The 18,690-nt window shown below is 49.1% G+C and overlaps 1 protein-coding gene across 4 annotated transcripts in view; it reads right to left on the bottom strand.

The window, feature by feature from the left end:
* Nucleotides 1-18,690, bottom strand: part of NCK2 (NCK adaptor protein 2) — a 131,753-nt gene that overhangs the window by 67,491 nt on the left and 45,572 nt on the right. For 2 of the 4 annotated variants that reach the window (XM_079941028.1, XM_079941031.1), the window contains exon 2: nucleotides 1,128-1,309. The gene's annotated coding sequence lies outside the window, so the exon portion shown is untranslated. Of the gene's footprint in view, nucleotides 1-1,008; nucleotides 1,310-9,720; nucleotides 9,979-18,690 lie in introns of those variants that run through there. The other 2 variants (XM_079941030.1, XM_079941029.1) reach the window with 2 other exon arrangements.

Consider the following 18,690-nt stretch of genomic DNA (forward strand, 5'->3'; position numbering starts at 1 on the left):
GTAACTGAAATCAAGGTGATTCCAAAAAAAAAAAAAAAAAGTGGTTGAGGAGAAAAACCTGACTTATAGTAGTAGCTTTAGACCAAATGAAGGACAATTCTAACTTATATTAAACTAATAAATCTATAGCAATAAAACCAAGAGAGTTTATAGTCCAAAGTTATACGTTCAAGAATAGCTTAAAGCCAAACTTATAGTTACCAAAGGGGAAAGGTGGGTATGCGTGTGTGTGTGTATATATTCAGTCACATATATATGACTGGATCACTTTGCTGTACACATGAGACCAACAGAACACTGTTCATCTATTACACTCCAATGTAAAATAAAAATTAAAAAAAAGAAATAGAATCGTTCAAAGCAATTTGTGAATCCTAGAAGCAGAATAAGGTTTTGAGGGAAAGGTCATAAACTGGGTGTTACCCCTACACTTTGGGGCAACGCTCTGAAGGTGAAATTGGACCTTCTCAGAAAGCACTTCTACTGCCCAGCCAGAGCTGGGACCCCAGATGAACTGAACCATTAGACAGCATCTCTTATGATCTAAATCAAATGTCCCAAACCATTCGTCAGGGCTAAGAAATGCCTGTTACGACACATGCTTTTGTCCAGGGTCTGTCATGACCTCAGTCCACGTGCTGGATCACAGGCACGATTTTAACGCACGAGCAGATTCTCATGCAAACCCTTCCTCAGAATCCTTGTCTGTTTGCATGTTTTGATGGAGACTCATCTTCCCAGCATCCAAACTGGAATGACGCCTTCACTAGATGGAGCTCACCCTGAAGTCAGCTCCTATATATCCTGGACCACCCCCCGCCGGCCCAGGCGGCACGCAGGGGGCTCAGCTCCTCCAGACACAAGACTACCTGTCCGGCCCAGGAGCAGAGGCACTAGGGCGGCTCACAGGTTGGATGTGCCCACTGCCCTGCTTCCTAGCTGACGCCACCACGTGCCAAAGCAGGAACGGTGAGTCTAATTTCTGAACCAGATCCGTTGGAAACTTACGTTTTACGAGGCTCAACGAATCAGAGCTGCGTTTACTGTCATTCTACTGATGCAGAGCGAGCATCTGAGGCAAAAGCGGCAAGTGCTCCCGTCTGCTTTGGGCAGGAGGCCGCACTCACCTTCGGCACTCAGTTATGAGACAGGACGCACACACGGAGCTCCTCCGCCAGTGAATTCTTCAACTGACAGCACCCGCGAAGTCACCAAGCTGCAGGAATTCTCCAAATTCTCAAATCCAACTCAAACCTCAGCGGAGGGTTATGATCTGGGAAATCACTTGTAGAAAAGGAACATGGGAAATCTAAAAAGGAACAGAAAGAACCGTCTATTAGGACCGCTTGCTGGGTTGGTTTTAAGTCACTGGTTGAGAAATAACTGATGATTTATTTGCCTGAAACCATTATTTTTAATTGACCCCAGAAAAAAGGTGCTTATATTTACTGACCTCAACCCAAACCGAAACGCCCTCACCCTGCTCCACCTTCCAGGCCCCGGGCCGGCTCGGAGGCAGAGGCTGGGAGGGCTGGGGGCCCCTGGCCATAGCCGAGGGACCTGAGCTCCCAGGTGTCTCCAGCCCCCTCGCCCCAAAGCCCCAGTGCCCATGGCCTCGAAGACTGCCGAAAAGAAAGGCGCGGTTGCCCAGAGGAAATTCCAAAAGCCTGTCTGGGAGCCTAATTAGGGAGAAGAACCACAGAGCGTGGCTATCACTCAGACACTCCATCTCCTGCACTGGCCGTGCACTGAGAGGGGTGCACCCCTTCCCCCCAACCCACAGCTTGTGCTTATTGGGGTGAGCATACACACACCACTCTGTATAAAACAGATACCTAACAAGGACCTACTGTACAGAACAGGGAACTCTGCTCAACACTCTGTTATGACCTCTATGGGGAAAGAATCTGAAAAAGAAGAGATATATGTGTGTATAACTGATTCATTTTGCCGTACACCTGAAACTAACACAACATTGTACATCAACTCTACTCCAATAAAAATTAAAAAAAAAAAAAAAAATCCCTGCAGGAATCTGAGGGCAGCACCCCGAAACTACAAGGAAGTCAAACCGAGGAGCTGACGGAGGGGACCCGCAGTCCCCCCCCTCCTGGCCGCGGAGCCTGCCGTCACCTCATGGCCACCACACCTGGGTAACCATTTTCAGTCCCAACCTATCATTGCAGGGGACCCTGAGGCTCTGTGGACCTCCGAGGGGGTTCACTGTCATCTTTAATTATGCTTCAGACCCCGAAGGGATCCGTCCTGACAGCTCACTCCGACAAGATCTATTAATTCACCCCCAGCATGAGGATGACCCAAAACGTTAAACATCCCACAGAAAAGTCGAATTCTATTTTAGTCAAATAGAAAAGGATAATTCAAGTAGGGCTTTCATAAAAATGTTATAAGGCAAGTTCATAAATTTTGATTAAAAAATGAATTCCTCTCTAGGCATTCTCTGGTATTATTTTAAGGGCTTGCATGATTCTTTTTAAACGTATGATTTAACACAGGACAAGGCACTGGGCAAACACAGCAGGGATACAAGATTGGGACAAGATGTTAGACATGCAACAGGAGGACGGCGCCCTTCTCTCTGCCAAGTGTTTACAGTAACACGACAGGTTCTGCAGAAACAGACGTTCTGGTATCTGGACTTGGGGATCCCGACCAAGGATTCTGGTTTCTCACTGTGGGACTTACCGTGACGTGCCATTTACTGGAGAAAGCCACCAGCTAAACACAGCTGTGCCCGCAAGCACCAGCGCCGTATTAGTATTTTCATGGGTCCTTCTGGACTTAAGTTGTAGTTTTAAATTTTCCATTGAAAAGTGAACATGCCTGAGTCAGATCTCCCCAAACCAATGCCCGTGGGCCTCTGGAGGCCTGTCTGGGTTGCCCTCCGCGTGTACAACGCTCTCACAGGGGGTGTTATTTAACCCTCCCAATAACCACCTGGGTTAGATATTAACACCCACTTTTATTACATGGGGATAATCTCTCGATATCTTTATTACACGGGGATAATCTCTCTAAGCTCTATTACATGGGGATAATCTCTCGATATCTTTATTGCACGGGGATAACCTCTCGGTCTCAGAGAGGTGAAAGGCTCTCCTTAGTCGGCTCTAGCGTGAGGAATGCAGGCCTCCAAAGCTCTAAACCCACCGCACCGGCAGCAAACTTAGTGCCGGAGAGTTTACCTGCCCAGGGCAAAGGCACGACGGCCTGGCTCTGGAAGCCCCGTCCTCCGACACTCGGTGCGGCGGAAAAGCCAGACAAAGGTGCGGGATCTGAGCTAACGGAGAAGCCCCAACCGGAGGCTCTGCTTCAAGTTCACGTACAGATGCCCTGGCCGCCTGGGGACCGACTGTGAGAGAGGGAGGGGCAGCGTCTTCCTTGAGAAAAGCATTTCACTGACGAAGCGTCAATGAACGAAGCACACACCTTAGACAGAAATGAACACAGAGACCAAAACCGCTCTCCTGCTGGGTCTACATGCAGTCTGCCCACCACCATGCTTAACGTGGGTTATGGGCTTATTCAAAACCTCTGCTAAGGGTGAGCATTTCAGATCAGGTCTTCATTACAACCTGTGATCAAATCCATCAGGAACGCGTACACTTCTGTGCAGAAAACCACCTCCAACTGCAAACACTGCCAGGTTCAAGGTCACTGGGACCGTGGAGGCCCTCACCCAAGAGGTCACTCAAGGACTCCGCACAGCCCGCTCAGGCGGGAGGGGACACGTGGGACGGTGCACGCTCGTCTTTAAAGCTATTTCTCCACTAGCATCACCTGCATCTCCCCCACAGAAATAGAGAGGAGGAGGAGGAAGGAGTGGAAAGGAATGGACACGAATACCAAATGCACCTCTTTCTCCACATGGATCTGGATCCGAATCACTTTACCAATGCAAAGTCCACGCGATATCTGAATTCCCTGCAACAATGAGGTTTTCTTTTTCCCAACTGTGTTTGTAAAGCCCAGGCCCAACCTGGGGGTCTCCACAGCCTCGGGGGGCATTTGGCTGAGTGCCCACACCACCAAGGGTGCCCGGGGTGCCTGACCCAGCCGGCCTCCTGGGGAGTCGGGGCAGTTTCCCCCGAACCTCCGTGCGTGTGGCCGTCCAGCGTCGGCGTCCATCACTAACGGGCTTCCCTGCAGTGGAGTCTTCAGGGTTCATGAGAGGCCCGCGCCCTTCTGCTGAGGCCCAAGGTCACTGGACACGCTGCCCTGCCTACTTGCCAACTGGCCGAACTGCCCAGAGGACTAGAATCCCCAAAAGGCTCCCGGCAGAGACCAGCCTCCCTCCTCCTGACCCGCAGAAACAGAGGAGCAGGCTGGGGAGAAGCGCTCGGACAGGCCCCAGGAGACACAGTCCCGGCGGCTCCACCTTCGCCAAGGCGTCATCCACCTCCACGGCAACCCTGGGACACACACCTGACTATCAGCTCAGGAACGAAACCACCACACCCTCAGGCCGCAGCCAGGATTCAGGCCCAGGCCTGTCTGCCTGCAAAGCCCTCTTCCTCCCCACAAAGATCACCACTAAAGGGCCAGAACCTCGAGGTGCGGGCAAAGGTCATCTGTCGCCACCATCTCTCTGGAGTGTCTGCCACGCTGGGGGGCCCTGCTTCAGCCCCTCACACCAGGGAGGGACAGCATCACACAGCTTCCAGGACTCAAGCCCTCGACCACACACACCACCTTAATTTGAGAAAGGGGGAGGGGGGTGGGGGAGGGATGGTTGGGAGGCTGGGGTTACTAGATGCAAACTATTCTATATGGGATGGATAAACAAGAAGGTGCTACTGCAGAGCGCCGGGAACTCTATTCAGTGCCCTGGGGTCAACCATAACGGAAAAGAATATAAAAAAAGCATGCCTCTATGTGTGTAACTGGGTCACTCTGCTGTACAGCAGAGATTAACACATCGTAAATCAACTATACCTCAACAAAAAGTTTTTTTAATAAATTATATAAATAAATAAAACAAAGGTACTGGGGCTTCCCTGGTGGCGCAGTGGTTGAGAGTCCGCCTGCCGATGCAGGGGACACGGGTTTGTGCCCTGGTCCGGGAAGATCCCACATGCCGCGGAGCGGCTGGGCCCGTGAGCCATGGCCGCTGAGCCTGCGCGTATGGAGCCTGTGCTCCGCAACGGGAGAGGCCACAACAGTGAGAGGCCCGCGTACCGGAAAAAAAATATAAATAAAAAATATTTAAAAAAACCAAACAAAGGTACTGTTTCCCTTAGATGTCAATGCAGAAAAAAAAATTACTGAGCAACGTTATCTGACTATTGAACACTGCACACAAGCAGAAGACTCCCAGGTTACAGCAGGTGAGCTTCATGACTGAACCTCATACTTTATGCAAAACACACCCAGGGAACCACCCAGACCCCTGATCTGCAGACAGAGCTAAAGGCAAATGTCTTTTTTCTTTTATTAACAAAGAAAAAACAGGGCTTCCCTGGTGGCGCAGTGGTTGAGAATCTGCCTGCTAATGCAGGGGACACGGGTTCGAGCCCTGGTCTGGGAGGATCCCACATGCCACGGAGCAACTCGGCCCGCGAGCCACAACTACTGAGCCTGCGCGTCCGGAGCCTGTGCTCCGCGACAAGAAAGGCCGCGACAGTGAGAGGCCCGCGCACCGCGATGGAGAGTGGCCCCCGCTTGCCACAACTAGAGAAAGCCCTCGCACAGAAACGAAGACCCGACACAGCAAAAATAAATTAATTAATTAATAAAAACAAGTCACCGAGACCTGCAGTTTAAAAAAAAAAAAAGAAAAAACAAGCCATGATTATTATAGGCCCTTTCTTCAGCCTCTTCCCCGTCCCAATGGGACACCACTCTCCAGACCAGACCCCTCGGTGGCCCAGGTGGTCGCCCAGCTCAGAATGAACACCAGGATTGCCCCCTGACCAGGCCCACCTGGGCCAGCGTGGCCTCGCTGACCTCCCGCAGAACTAGCGGTATTTCACATCTACTCAACGACTTGGTGGAAAACTTGATTTGAGTGGGAGAATGCTGGTTTCAGACACGGAACAGAGGTACACAAAAGTCTCCTTGAATGACCTGGCTGAAGATGAACCCTGGTTCCTGCCTCGTGTGGACGGACACTGGGCCGCTGAGAAAGCGCTTCTGGATCTGACACCCGGGCTTCCAGGGAGAGGATCCACCCACCTCTCATCACCCCTCACGCAGCGGCCCCGCCAGGCCTCAGTGCTGACGGCCAGATGCGGGGTTCCACGGGTTAGGAGGTCCCGCCGAAATCAGGACTCTTACTCAAGATAAAGCTGTCCTGAAAAGGGAGCCATCACATTTCTCCGCAATGGGCTGGAATCGATTTTAAACGCTAACACTGGTTATCAGTTGATTGTGTCTGTGCATCAGAAGCTGATTAATGAAAACAGGGCAGAAGAAGTACGAGTTTCTAACTCTGTGAACAGCCTGAGGGAGACAAGTCTTCCAGGACTGAGAACAAATCTGCCAGCAGCGGGTCAACCACGCACACCGGGACCAAAGTGGCCCAAGGCCACGGGTCCCAGGCCCGGCTCGGCCACCACACGTCCCGGCGGTCCTGTGCCTCTGTGTCATCTTCCGTGACGAGGGTCCCTCTGCTCCAACCTGTAGCTGTGAGATCAGCACATGGGAGTGGACGTGAGAATTATCCAAAATTGATGATGTGGTACCAGAAATGTATTAAAGCTTATCTAAAATACCATGACAAGGAGTCATAATGCAAACCTTAATGTGGACTTCGATTTTATAGTCGCCGCCTCAGAATTCTAGCAGATGGGAATTACATCAGGAACACCAATTCTGATGGTTTGGAAGCTTTTGTGTATATAGTTGATGTTAGCCTCTTAAATACAATAGTCCTCCATCCTCCAAAAGTCCTGATCGGTGTTTGCCTTGAGCTCTTTCCACTAACCCAAACCGTAGTTTTCAGAATCAGCATATATACATACGTGTGTGTGTGTGTGTGTGTGTGTGTGTGTATACATCTCAACGCCGTAACTAGACAGTCTAATTACATAAAACATTTTAAAAGGGTCACCCGCGTTCTTTATGAAGTGTCTGCAGGATTTCATTGTTGTCCAGGTAATTACACCACTAATAAAAAGCACGCTGACCAAATAAACCTTCAACACAAAAACACACTAGAATAAAACCCCTTTGGTTGAAAACGACAGACAGAAGGAAAGACAGACAGAAAGGAAGAAAGACACACACACAGACACTGAATTCTTATCTGAGATAACTTAGACACCAGGTGATCCAAAGGGCCCGTCTAACTGTGAGTCTGTGGAAGCACTATTTTGATTATTTTGCTGAAGTTCACGTCCCTTAACCTTTTGGGGATGAAGGACTGAAAGAATGAGGGAAACCGCAAGAAAGGCCACACACACACACACACACACACACACACACACACACACTTTTTAAAAATAGAATCTTGGAAAGCAGGCAAGAAGCCCAGACCAGGTTGTGTTAAGAGGGGTTACAACTAATAAACTTGTGGGGCGGAATCAGGGGGGAGGTATTACTTTACTTTTAACTGGATTCTTTGCTGTGACACGTTCACACTATGTCTCTCTCGGGTAATTAAGATGGAAGCTGTGAGATCAACTCTGTCCTCCCTTCACTTCCCTCCTCTGCTCCATCTTCTGCCAGAAGCCCGGCCGGACACGGGGAGCCTGCGCCTCCACCCTCCCATCGCTGAGCGGGCTGCGTGGACAAAACGGATTATAGGGCTCCAGGGATCCGGCGTGTCACACACCCACCTGTGTCCTAGATCACATCACATCGCCGGCCTTTTAAGAGGCAGAACAGGCCTCTCACCGTGAGTGTGGAGGATAGGGTTTTGACAGCAATTAGATGAAGGTGATGGGAAAAAGAGACCGGGAACAGCCCACGCATGACCTTTGGCACCTGAGCAGCCCCTGGGAGGGCAGAACTATTAAGCTCTGCAGCAAAAGGTCGGGAAAGGTTTCGTGGGAAGGTTGGCTTTTTTGTTAATTTTTATAAATTACTGGTAACTGAGAAGCCTCCTGCAGAATGGATTTGGTTCTAAGAAACTGTGAGAAAACCTCCCTTCACGTTGCCCTCCTTCACTTCTGATGGGTCATGAGTCAACGTGATGTGTTTCCCCCATTTCTGTGTACGGTTGATGCTCGTGTAGATTACAGTATCCCATAAATGTATTCCATAAAAATTCCACAACGTATAGAATGAAAAGGGAGTTGAATAAACTAAATTTTCCCATTAAAAAAAAAAGGCTAATAGTTATAAAAATGTAACTTTCAGAGAACAAATTTATGATTATTCCAACTGAATAGAAATGTTAATGTCACTGTGTTTTTAAAGTATAATTAGGGGCTTCTGAATATTCTGAAAACGGTCAAAGTGTACTCACCCACATTTTCCCCAAACGCCAGCTGCTTTCACAATCCTGTGCCTTTATGTCCGCTATTTCTTCCGCCACCTGGGGAACAGCTTCCCACCTCCAGTCTCCCAAAACCACCGTCCAGCCAAATCCAACTCATCGCCCAGGAATGAACTCAACCGCCCCATCTTCTGGAACGTTCTAAAGGAATGTCCTCCATTCCTGCAGCCATCGCTCTTTTATAACCAAACTCCCCTTTTAAAGGCTGTGCAGACAGAAGTGCCTCTAGGGAGGGATGTCCACAGGCTGGTGTCCATATGGCTCTCGGCAACATGACTCTTATCAGACATTCATCATCCAATAAGCTTCCACTTCCTCAGTGATATCTGTAAGATCTGATGCAACTACGGTTGCAATGCCTGGCCCACTCAGCGCCCCAGAGTCCAGAAGCCTCTTCTCCCAAACTTCAAACCGAGAGACCCCAAATCCCTTACACAACTACCCGAACCAGCCCTTCGGTATCGACACGGAGCCTTCAACACAGAAAGCAGCACATCTGTGTCAAAACCAAACGATGGTCCTGCTTACGAGCCGTATGTCTTCATTTTACTGCCATCAATTTATTTTTCTTGAGTATTTCATTTACTATATAAATTAGCAAGAAGCCGACAAGAGAGACTGAATGAACCAAAGAGGACTGCTAAACTCTAAAGCTCGAAAATGTATAGATGACTTCCCATGGCAGCTGCCCAATGGATGTCGTCCATAAGAGCCATTTAAATACTGTGTCTGGGCTGAAATCCAATTAAGTCATTTCTGTCTGAATATCCCCAAAGAGCCTCCTGCTGAGTTTGAAGTGGAAATAATTGCAAATGCCAGATTAGCTGTGTAAGCACTTCCAGAGCCGAAACCCAGCAAGAGCATGAAAATCTCCATGCCCAACTTTTCAACTGGGCACAAAGGAAACACTTCAACGATCATTGGGCAGAAAGAAAGCCCACGTCCTGGTGCAGCCAAGTCTCCTTAGGTAATCCTCGTCCCCCGCACGTGTCAAAGAAAAGCTGCGATCCATTCATTTACGCGCGCAGTGGAATGACAAACTTGGGCTCCACCGTGCCATTCTGTGCACAGAGGAAACAGCATCAAGACGAGATTTCAAGCCTTCTCTGAATTCATTTCCCTGACCAACCCCTTATGCAGGACACCCTGAAATCAGTAAACCCTGAAATTCACCACCGTCTCCACGCGTGTAACTTGTTCTGTGAAAATGTGCAAGCAGAGACAGGACAGTAAGGGGATAAGATGAATCTCCCCTGTACCTTGCGATCCATGACTCAGATCTACGATTCAGCAAAACACAAGGTGTCTTCAGGTGACGTGCAAGAGCTGAAACCGGCGTGTTCTAACCACACATTCCAGAGACCGAAAGGGTCCCCCCTGCCTGTTCACTGCACGCAGATCCCACTGAGACCTGCTGTACCGGACCATCTGGAGTTGGTCATGACACCAGCCCCAGGTAAGAACCACTGGTGCAGAGAAAAGGAGAGCAAGTGAGAAGGGTCCAGTCGAAAAGATTTATCTCCAAACCCTCCGTATCGAACACCAGGCTTGTCTGAAAGAAGAGTCACCCAGATGACGAGGCCAGCCACGCCTCCGCATGTGACAAAGGACACAAGGAACCTCTTCCAGTGGCTGCACAGCCCAGTCTGCATCTCACCAGCTGCGCGCAGTGGAGGCTGCCACTTGGCCTTCGACGCTGGGTTTCCTTGGAGACAGTATCAGTCCCCTCGTTGATAAAAATAAAGTCACACTGATTCAATGGAAATGTGACGCACATCTGCTCCGCGCAAACACTGTATGCAAATGAGGCACAGCACAGATGCCGCCCTCCTTACGGGACTCGGGCCAGCGAGCGGCTAAAGGCAAACGTGGGATGACGCAGTGGTGCTTCTTTATTGTATCTGCTGCGAGAAAACCCACCTATAAAAAAATTCAGTTAAACTTTTCTAGGTAACTTCTAAAGCAGATGTGTGCTATCCAAAGCACCTGCTAATACCTGCCTTAGAATTAAAAAAGAAAACAGTGGAGACATGAACATAATAGTTTTACATAAGAAGTAACTTACGATGGACCAGAAAGCAGGTCTGATCTCTCCTTCCCGAGACTAACCTTCCAACAGTGAGAGGAACTGCGGTGTCCGTTCGGGCCTCTTCTGCAAGCAAAACCTTCCTAAGTTGAAAAATGACAGGTTTCCTAAATGTTCTCCTTTCTGGACGCACTTCAAGATAAGTCACCCCATAAGTATTTCTGAAGCCCTCCGAGCACTGTGCTGGGTGCTGGCCACACAACAGGCGACACAGACGCAGGCTTTGCCTCCACAAAGCAGACACACGGACGAGTGGAAGGTAAGAGCCCAAACGGGGGAGCTCAGGCCCCTGTGGGTCACCCTCCATCACCTCTGTATGGGACACGTGGCCTCGGTGGGGACATCCCTGCAGAGAGTGGAGACGCTGACGATGCGAAATGCACGTCAGTGCTGCCCGAGACGCACCGCGTAGGCAGCATCACAGCTGCACGGCCTCTCACGCTGCACCTGGCAGGTGTTTTCTGAGAGGAAGCAGGGCACACGTGCATTTCCCTGACCCTCCTGGTCCACTTCTCCACTCCACTTTCAGTCCAGTGCTCCAGCTTCTCGAGAGTTTTCTTTCTGCTTCAGCCCTGGATGACCCCATCCCTCCATCAATGCCTCACCTGCAAACCCCACACGCCGTTTTCCAGGGCTCTGTCCACATTGCTGCTCAGATCGAGGTCAAGGGCAGGACACACCTGAGACCTTCCCTGGGAGGGAGCAAACTAGCAGACCACAGTCCGGGGACGGCCATCCTATCAGCTACCACTCCACGCGACAGTCCTCCCGCGTAGGGAGACGGGCGTGTCACCTGGGCACGTGAGATGCCAGCTCCAACCCCGACTGGCCCGTCTTTCGACAAAATGCCTGTCTCTACAGCTCAGCTTCCTCACCTGTAAGATGCAGGATAAGGAGAAAAGCATTACCTGGCATACCTGCTGTAAATACTACACAAAGCACCTGGCAAAGTTCCAGGCCCCTCGTAGGTGCTCAAAGAAAAGGCTACTTTGTCTCCTGTACTAGCATCTTAATATAAAGGGCCGGTGGGGGGGCGGGGGCGAACAGAGGACCACCCTGTCCCCAAAACCCCACCTCTGAACTGGGCCTCCGGAGACGACCCGAACAACCCCGGCCATCGCTGGGGAGATAAGAAGCCGCTGGGGGGGGGCTTCCCTGGCGGTCCAGTAGCTAGAATTCCGCACTTCCACTGTGGGGGGCTCAGGTTCGAGCCCTGGTCGGGGAAGCTCCATGAGCCATGTGGTGCAGGCAAAAAGAAAATAAAAAATTAAGAAGTGTTTTTAAAGGTGTGCAATGCAACGGTTTAGAAAAATGAGAAGGAGAAAAGACAAAAAAAGAGAGAAGCCACTGGGGGGGTGGTGAGAGGACGTGGGGGGAGGAGAGGCACTCGCCATGTTTCCTTTGCGCCCTGGAGCCAGCCCTGGACTAGGGCCTCTCACCACTGTCCCTCGGACCTTCTCCTTTTCTTTCTGCGAACGTCCTACACCCTTTGTGTGTGTAACCAGACTGTGAAAGTAAAAACGCAACTGTCCCTCAACCATGCACTGGGTCACAAGACCATGCAGGGAGGCAAGGGAGCTGGTCAGCGGATGGGGCCGGGGCCCCACAGAGCACAGCGAGGGCGGATGACCACCGGCCGTCCCCAAGGAGCCGGCGGCCCAGGGCAGCAGGGAGGGTCCAAGGCGAGAAGGTAAGGTGACATCTAGACCTGAGGGCTGCGTTCACAAGGGGGTCCGAGCTGACCCAGTCGCCTGCGGAATCAAGCCCCAGGGCATCGGGGGCTGGCAGAGACGCCCACTCTGTAATCTGTGCAGCAGTCTCTCTCCTGATCCTGCTCTTCCCTCCATTTAGAAAATCAGAACACCTGCCAGCTCCAATCTTCCAGCCCTCCTCTCCTTCAAGGCCACCGGAGAATCCCGGCAGGACTTACGCCAACCAGCCATGAACGCACATCATCACCCCAACTCGAGCTCTGCGCGTGCAGCAGCGACGTGCTCTCCCACTGGCTGCTTCCCGTCTCGGTGCAAGTCCTTCTCAATGGTGTGTGCTCAATACACTCTGTCTTCGAGATCATTCTTGTGGACAAAAGACAGCGACCAAAACACCCAGACACACGTGACACGTGACCCCGCGGGATCCTGCACCTGGTGGCATCTTGATGAGCGCCGAGCCCAGACGCCCCGCCGTCCTTTCAGAGAGACCAAAGTCAGACCCTGGAACGCGTGGGCGAACCTCCCTCACCGGGACCAGCTTCCTGCGTTCTCCTCACACGCACCTGCCCCTCTCTTATCTACCCTAAGCCCTGCCCCGCCTACCTTCACCTTCAGCCCACGAGTCCAAGAATTCCGTGCCGCGGAGCTACACACACCGAGGAAAGGAAACAGACCAAGGAACTGGCTGTCACTTCCTCAGCACTTACTGGGGATACAGAAGAGGCTGAGGCTCCTCCTGCGTTGTCACCTTCCGTCCTGACACCACGATGCCACTTCACTGTCCCCATCACACCAGAGAAGTCAGGGGATGCGCACAGGTGTGCCCGGTGCACAGGTGCAGTGAGAACTGCAAGCCCGCTGACCTGGGAGTCCCTAGCCTTGACCCTGTGCGTACTGCCCCTCGTGCGGAGACCAAGGAGAGCCAGACGGCGCAGGGTGACCGAGCCAGACGCGGCACTGACCCTTTCTTCCAGAGGAGCAAGTGCTTAGGGGGAAACCAGTAACGATCTCTGTCAACCATTGAGGTTTCACTGTGTCATGTGAACACAGACAAGATTTCTAAATGATACAGATTTCCTAAAGACCAGAAGCTAAACTTACTAAAGAAAGTTCTTCAGGAAACTCTTACATACTTTCCAAAATGTTCCCCCCCCCCGCCCCCATTAAAAAAATGTTGTCACTGGGACTTCCCTGGCGGTCCAGTGCTTAAGACTTTGCCTTCCAATGCAGGGGGTGTGGGTTCGCTCCCTGGTCAGGGAGCTGAGATCTCACATGCCTCTTGGCCAAAAAAACCAAAACATAAAACAGAAGCAATATTGTAACAAATGCAGTAAAGACTTTTAAAATGGTCCCCATCAAAAAAATCTTAAAAAAAAAAAATGTCACTATTTTCATTCAAATTTCCCACCAGGCATCCTTACCCTCCTGCACCCAAGAACACGGCTGGCAGGATGCGGAGGGCGGTGCAGGCGAGGCCACCGTAATGACTCCTTGAATGGATGTTCATTTTTTACCCACTTTTGGGTGCGCGATGGAGGGGGCCATCCGCCTTCTACCCCCTGCCAAACACTCAGGGACCTTCAGGCCTGTGCTGTCTCGTTTACCTACATGTAAGCACAGGAATGAGCTTTTCTTAGACTTTGATATAATGCCATTTTGTTTTGTTTATTTAAAGTAATGGGAAGATTTCAAAGAACTCACCTGTTCATGTTTGGTGTGGGCTATAAGGGACAGACTAACGACAGATGAGGAAAGAGGAACACAGACCCACAGCGTCTGGGAATTTGGTGCAGGACACAGGGTACCGGCTCAAGCACTGGGGAAAAGGTAAGACTTCTCAAAACAAGGCCACAGGATGCCTTGGTAACCGTCCGGAAACTTCACATCCTACGACAGGACGAACTCCAAATGCACTGAAGATTTACAGTGAAAAACAGAAGCACAGGAGGACATATGGAAGAAATACTTTATGACCTTGAAGGAAGAACTTCTTTTAAATCTAAGATTAAAAATCCAGAAACCACAAAAGATGAATTCAATATATATAAATATAAAAACTTCTGTACATGTCAAAATATACTCCAGGCAAACTCAAAACGCAAAGAGTTAGGGAAAATAATATTTGCAATTCATGACACAAAGGGCTACTTGTCCTGACGCAGCGAGCGCTCCTTAAAATTGATTAGAGGATGGTGGGAGGGAGGGAGGGAGATGCAAGAAGGAGGAGATATGGGGACATATGTATAACTGATTCACTTTGTTATAAAGCAGAAACGGACACACCATTGTAAAGCAATTATACTCTAATAAAGGTGTTAAAAAAAATGATTAGAGGAAAAGAAAAATTGGTTAATTTGAAAGAAGAAAAACAAATCAAAAGAACAATGGACACAGGAAAACCAGGAAAGAAAATACCTGGCTCTCAAACATAAGAAAAGGTACTGCACTTCACTCATGATAAAATAAACGTAAACTAAAATCACACCAAGATATCACCTCTCACCCATCAGGTTGTGAGATCAGAAAGTACTGGGTGGCCAAAAGGTTCATCTGGTTTTCTTCCGTAGGACGGCTCTAGTAGCACTTAGTTGTCTTTAACTTCATTCGGAACAATTTTTGTTAGATTGCATGTGACAACTGTCATGTCAGTGTGCATTTAAAAAAAAGACTTATCATAATTGGTGAATTTTTGTGTAGCCGTTTTACTATCGAAGGTGGAAGAAAAATGCAACATTTTCAGCCTATTGTGCTTTAGTATTTCAAGAAAGGTAAAAACACAACCGAAATGCACAGAAAGATTGGTGCGGTGTATGGAGAAGGTGCTGTAACTGATCGAACGTGTCGAAGGTGGTTTGCGAAGTTTCGTACTGGAGATTCCTTGCTGGACGATGCTCCACGGTCGGGTAGACCAACTGAGGTTGATAGCTATCAAATCGAGACATTAATTGAGAACAATCGATGTTATACCACGCGGGAGACAGCCGACATACTCAACATATCCTGATCAAGCGCTGAAAATCATTTGCGCCAGGTTTGGTTGTGAGTCACTTTAATGTTTGGGTTCCACGTAAGCTAAGCGGAAAAAATCCTCCTTGACCGTATTTCCGCATGCGATTCTCTACTTAAACGTTCTGTTTTTAGAACAAATTGCGACAGGCGATGAAAATTGGATACTGTACAATAATGTGGAACGGAAGAGATCGTGGGGCAAGCGAAATGAACCACCAACCACAGCAAAAGCCGGTCTTCCTCCAAAGAAGGTGGTGTTGTGTCTGTGGTGGCGCTGGAAGGGAGTCCTCTATTATGAGCTCCTTCCAGAAAGCCAAACGATTCATTCCAACAAGGACTGCTCCCAATTAGACCAACTGAAAGCAGCACTCGACGAAAAGCGTCCAGAATTAGTCAACAGAAGATGCATAATCTTCCATCGGGATAACGCAAGATCACATGTTTCTTTGATGACCGGGCCCAAACCACTACAGCTTGGCTGGGAAGTTCTGATTCATCCACCGTATTCACCAGACATTGCACCTTCGGATTTCCATTTATTTAAGTCTTAACAAAATTCTCTTAATGGAAAAAAATTCAATTCCCTGGAAGACTGTAAAAGGCACCTGGAACAGTTCTTTGCTCAAAAAGATAAAAAGTTTGGGGAAGATGGAATTACGATGTTGCCTGAAAAATGGCAGAAGGTAGTGGAACGACAAAAGGGGGAATACTTTGTTCAATAAAGTTCTTGGTGAAAATGAAAAATGTGTCTTTTATTTTTACCTATAAAACCGGAGGCACTTTTTGGCCCATCCAATAGGATAATAGTAGCAAGGCATCTGGGTCAACTTCCTACTTTGTGCAATTTGGTTAAGATGTGAGGGAGCTGGATGAAGGGTATACAGGAATTCTTTGTACTATTTTTGCAACATTTTGTAAGCCAAAATGTATTTCAAAAGTAGAAGTAAAACAAATTAATTTTAAGTGTGATGAAATAGCATACTGCAATGGGTGGCAGTGGGCGCAGGTGCTCACAGGCTGGTGAGGAAAGTACAGAGCCACACGGCTCCACGGGGAATGCGGGTAGGACGTATCAAAATGGACCGAAAGGACAGGGCCGGAATGCCATCAGCAGGCAAACCGTTTAATAAGTAGCACCGTACTGAAGCGTCATCCACCTGCACAACAGGATGCATGTCTCTAAGTTCTAAGTAGGCAAGACTTCCAACATACATACTTCACTCAGAAAAGTAAGGTAAGGACATGTTGGGTTCTTCTCCGCAAATGTATTTACCCACGAAGAATCTTAACTACCACTTTGCTGCCCAGTTAAGCTGCCTGTAATTACAGACCCGCAGTTTACCCTCCTGCTGAGATACATCACCCGAGTGAACTTAACTGTGTACCAGGAACCTTGGTGGGTTCACCACAGGCTTCTCCACCTAAATAATACATAAAAACATGGTTTTAACCCAAGCTACGCAGATCCTTGGGGAACCTCACTAGTCCCTTGTGACGACATGAAGATGAAAGCATTCCACGCTTCATCCATTTCTTCTCTCCAAATCAGTCCCCAAACTCTAAGGCTACTTTTTATTAAATCGAAATGCAATTCACAGACCATAAAAATTCACCAACTAAAGTGTACGATTCAGTGGTTTTACTTATCTTTAAAAATAAGTAAAGGAGAGGTGTCTTCATATTATAAGAAGAAAGAGGCAGAAAGCCAGATGAAAACAAATGGCTTGAGTAACCTAGTACTTAGCTATTTCCAGAACATTCTGGATGTACACACAAGAAACCGTGGCCTTGGCCCTGCTGAGGCACCATCTGGATGCCTGAGACAGAAGGGAGGCTTCCCTTGATGTTAGGTTTCAGCTGCCTTTTAAAAAAAAAAAAAACATGCATTGAAATTTTTAAAAAATTTTTTTCGACAAAATGATAATAGAAGAAAACAAAACTTAACAACAAGTTAACTTTAACTCCTACGCCTTTCACAGAATATCAAAATCCCACAGATAGTTATGTTCAAACACGCATCTTCGGGAAGTAGGAGATAATTTAATCCTGGCTCTGAAATAGATGGATCACGACGGTAAATTAATGAAAATGGAGTTGTAATTTGGTTCTCCTAGGAAATGACTTGAATCGATTAATACAGCTGGTCATCTGCAGTCAGACCTGACTGAAGGCGATGAAACTGCTCGGGAATCTGCAGTCAGTGTCAGAACCTTTAACAAGTTATGAAACCATAAACCGATGAGTCCACGCTACATCGCTGACAGAGTCCTTCAGTGCCAGATTTCTGAGCTGGTTTTCTTTTCTAGAAGCATCCAGTTTCTATGGGAAGGCAGACACCAATAGGATTTCCCAGTTTAAGGCCTTTTGCTTTGTTTTAACTGATTACGGTTACCAAAGGCTTGGTACCCACCCCTAAGCCCGACCGCGGGAGACTCGCAATGAATCCATGACGTCTTCCTTTACTGTTACGAGGAGCTTTGTCCACCGCTGGGCAGGGATCCCACAAGGCCAGGACCGTGACCCCCATCAATCCTGAAGCCTGAGGGGCTGTCTGGAACGTGGTCCCCCCATACCTGCGCAGGAGTGCTTAAGAACTTCATCCCACCTGCCCCCATCAGAAGGCCACCTGCCGCTAGGGGTGCCCTCTTCTCCTCCTTGGAAAGACGTGGAAACCACTTGGCCCTCACAGGGCACTACTCCCTGCCCTAGACCCTGCGTTCAACACCCACCACCCAAAAACAACACACACCGTTTATTTCTGTGCTGAATAAATTAAAAAATCAACCAAGGCTTCAGACCCCTGTCAACATTTAGGGGCTGCCCCCAAAGCTAGTATAAACGCTGAAATAGGGGTGAGTCCTTCCAAAGGTTCTCAGTGTCCAAGGGAAGAGGCCTGTAAGTCAATGTCAACTCTTCCTGAGAGGGGATGGGGGGAGGCAGGGGAAACACTGAACAAAAAAGGTTGGTGGCATAAGATGCCAGTCAAAGGCCTAAAAAGGATAATAAATGTTATGTCTTGGGGCAGGGAATCTAAAATCAAAAGGGGTTTTGGTGACTTGATCTATTCCTGCAGGACCACCCTTGTAACCATCACAGGACACTTTCGCCCCCATGAGCGCCATCCGAGCAGCCCCAAGAGTCAAAGTTCACAGGAAAACGTTGAACAAAATGATCCTATTAACCCAGCTCTCCAGGGCTGACGACCTGTGAGCCGTCACCTTAGTGTCTGACTTGCCCATGACACCTCTTCCTTTCCACGGGATCAACCCGTACCGCGCTCACTTGTGTCACAGAGACATGATCAGTGTGTGTCCAGATGGCTGAACTGACCTGGTGGGGGCTGGGCGGTACTGGGGAGGGGAAGAGCGGTGACGCAGGACCTTACGGAAGGACACCACGTCACCTGTCTCCTGCATCACCAC

This window comes from Stenella coeruleoalba (genome assembly GCF_951394435.1).
Source record: "Stenella coeruleoalba genome assembly, chromosome: 13".
Classification (NCBI taxonomy): domain Eukaryota; kingdom Metazoa; phylum Chordata; class Mammalia; order Artiodactyla; family Delphinidae; genus Stenella; species Stenella coeruleoalba.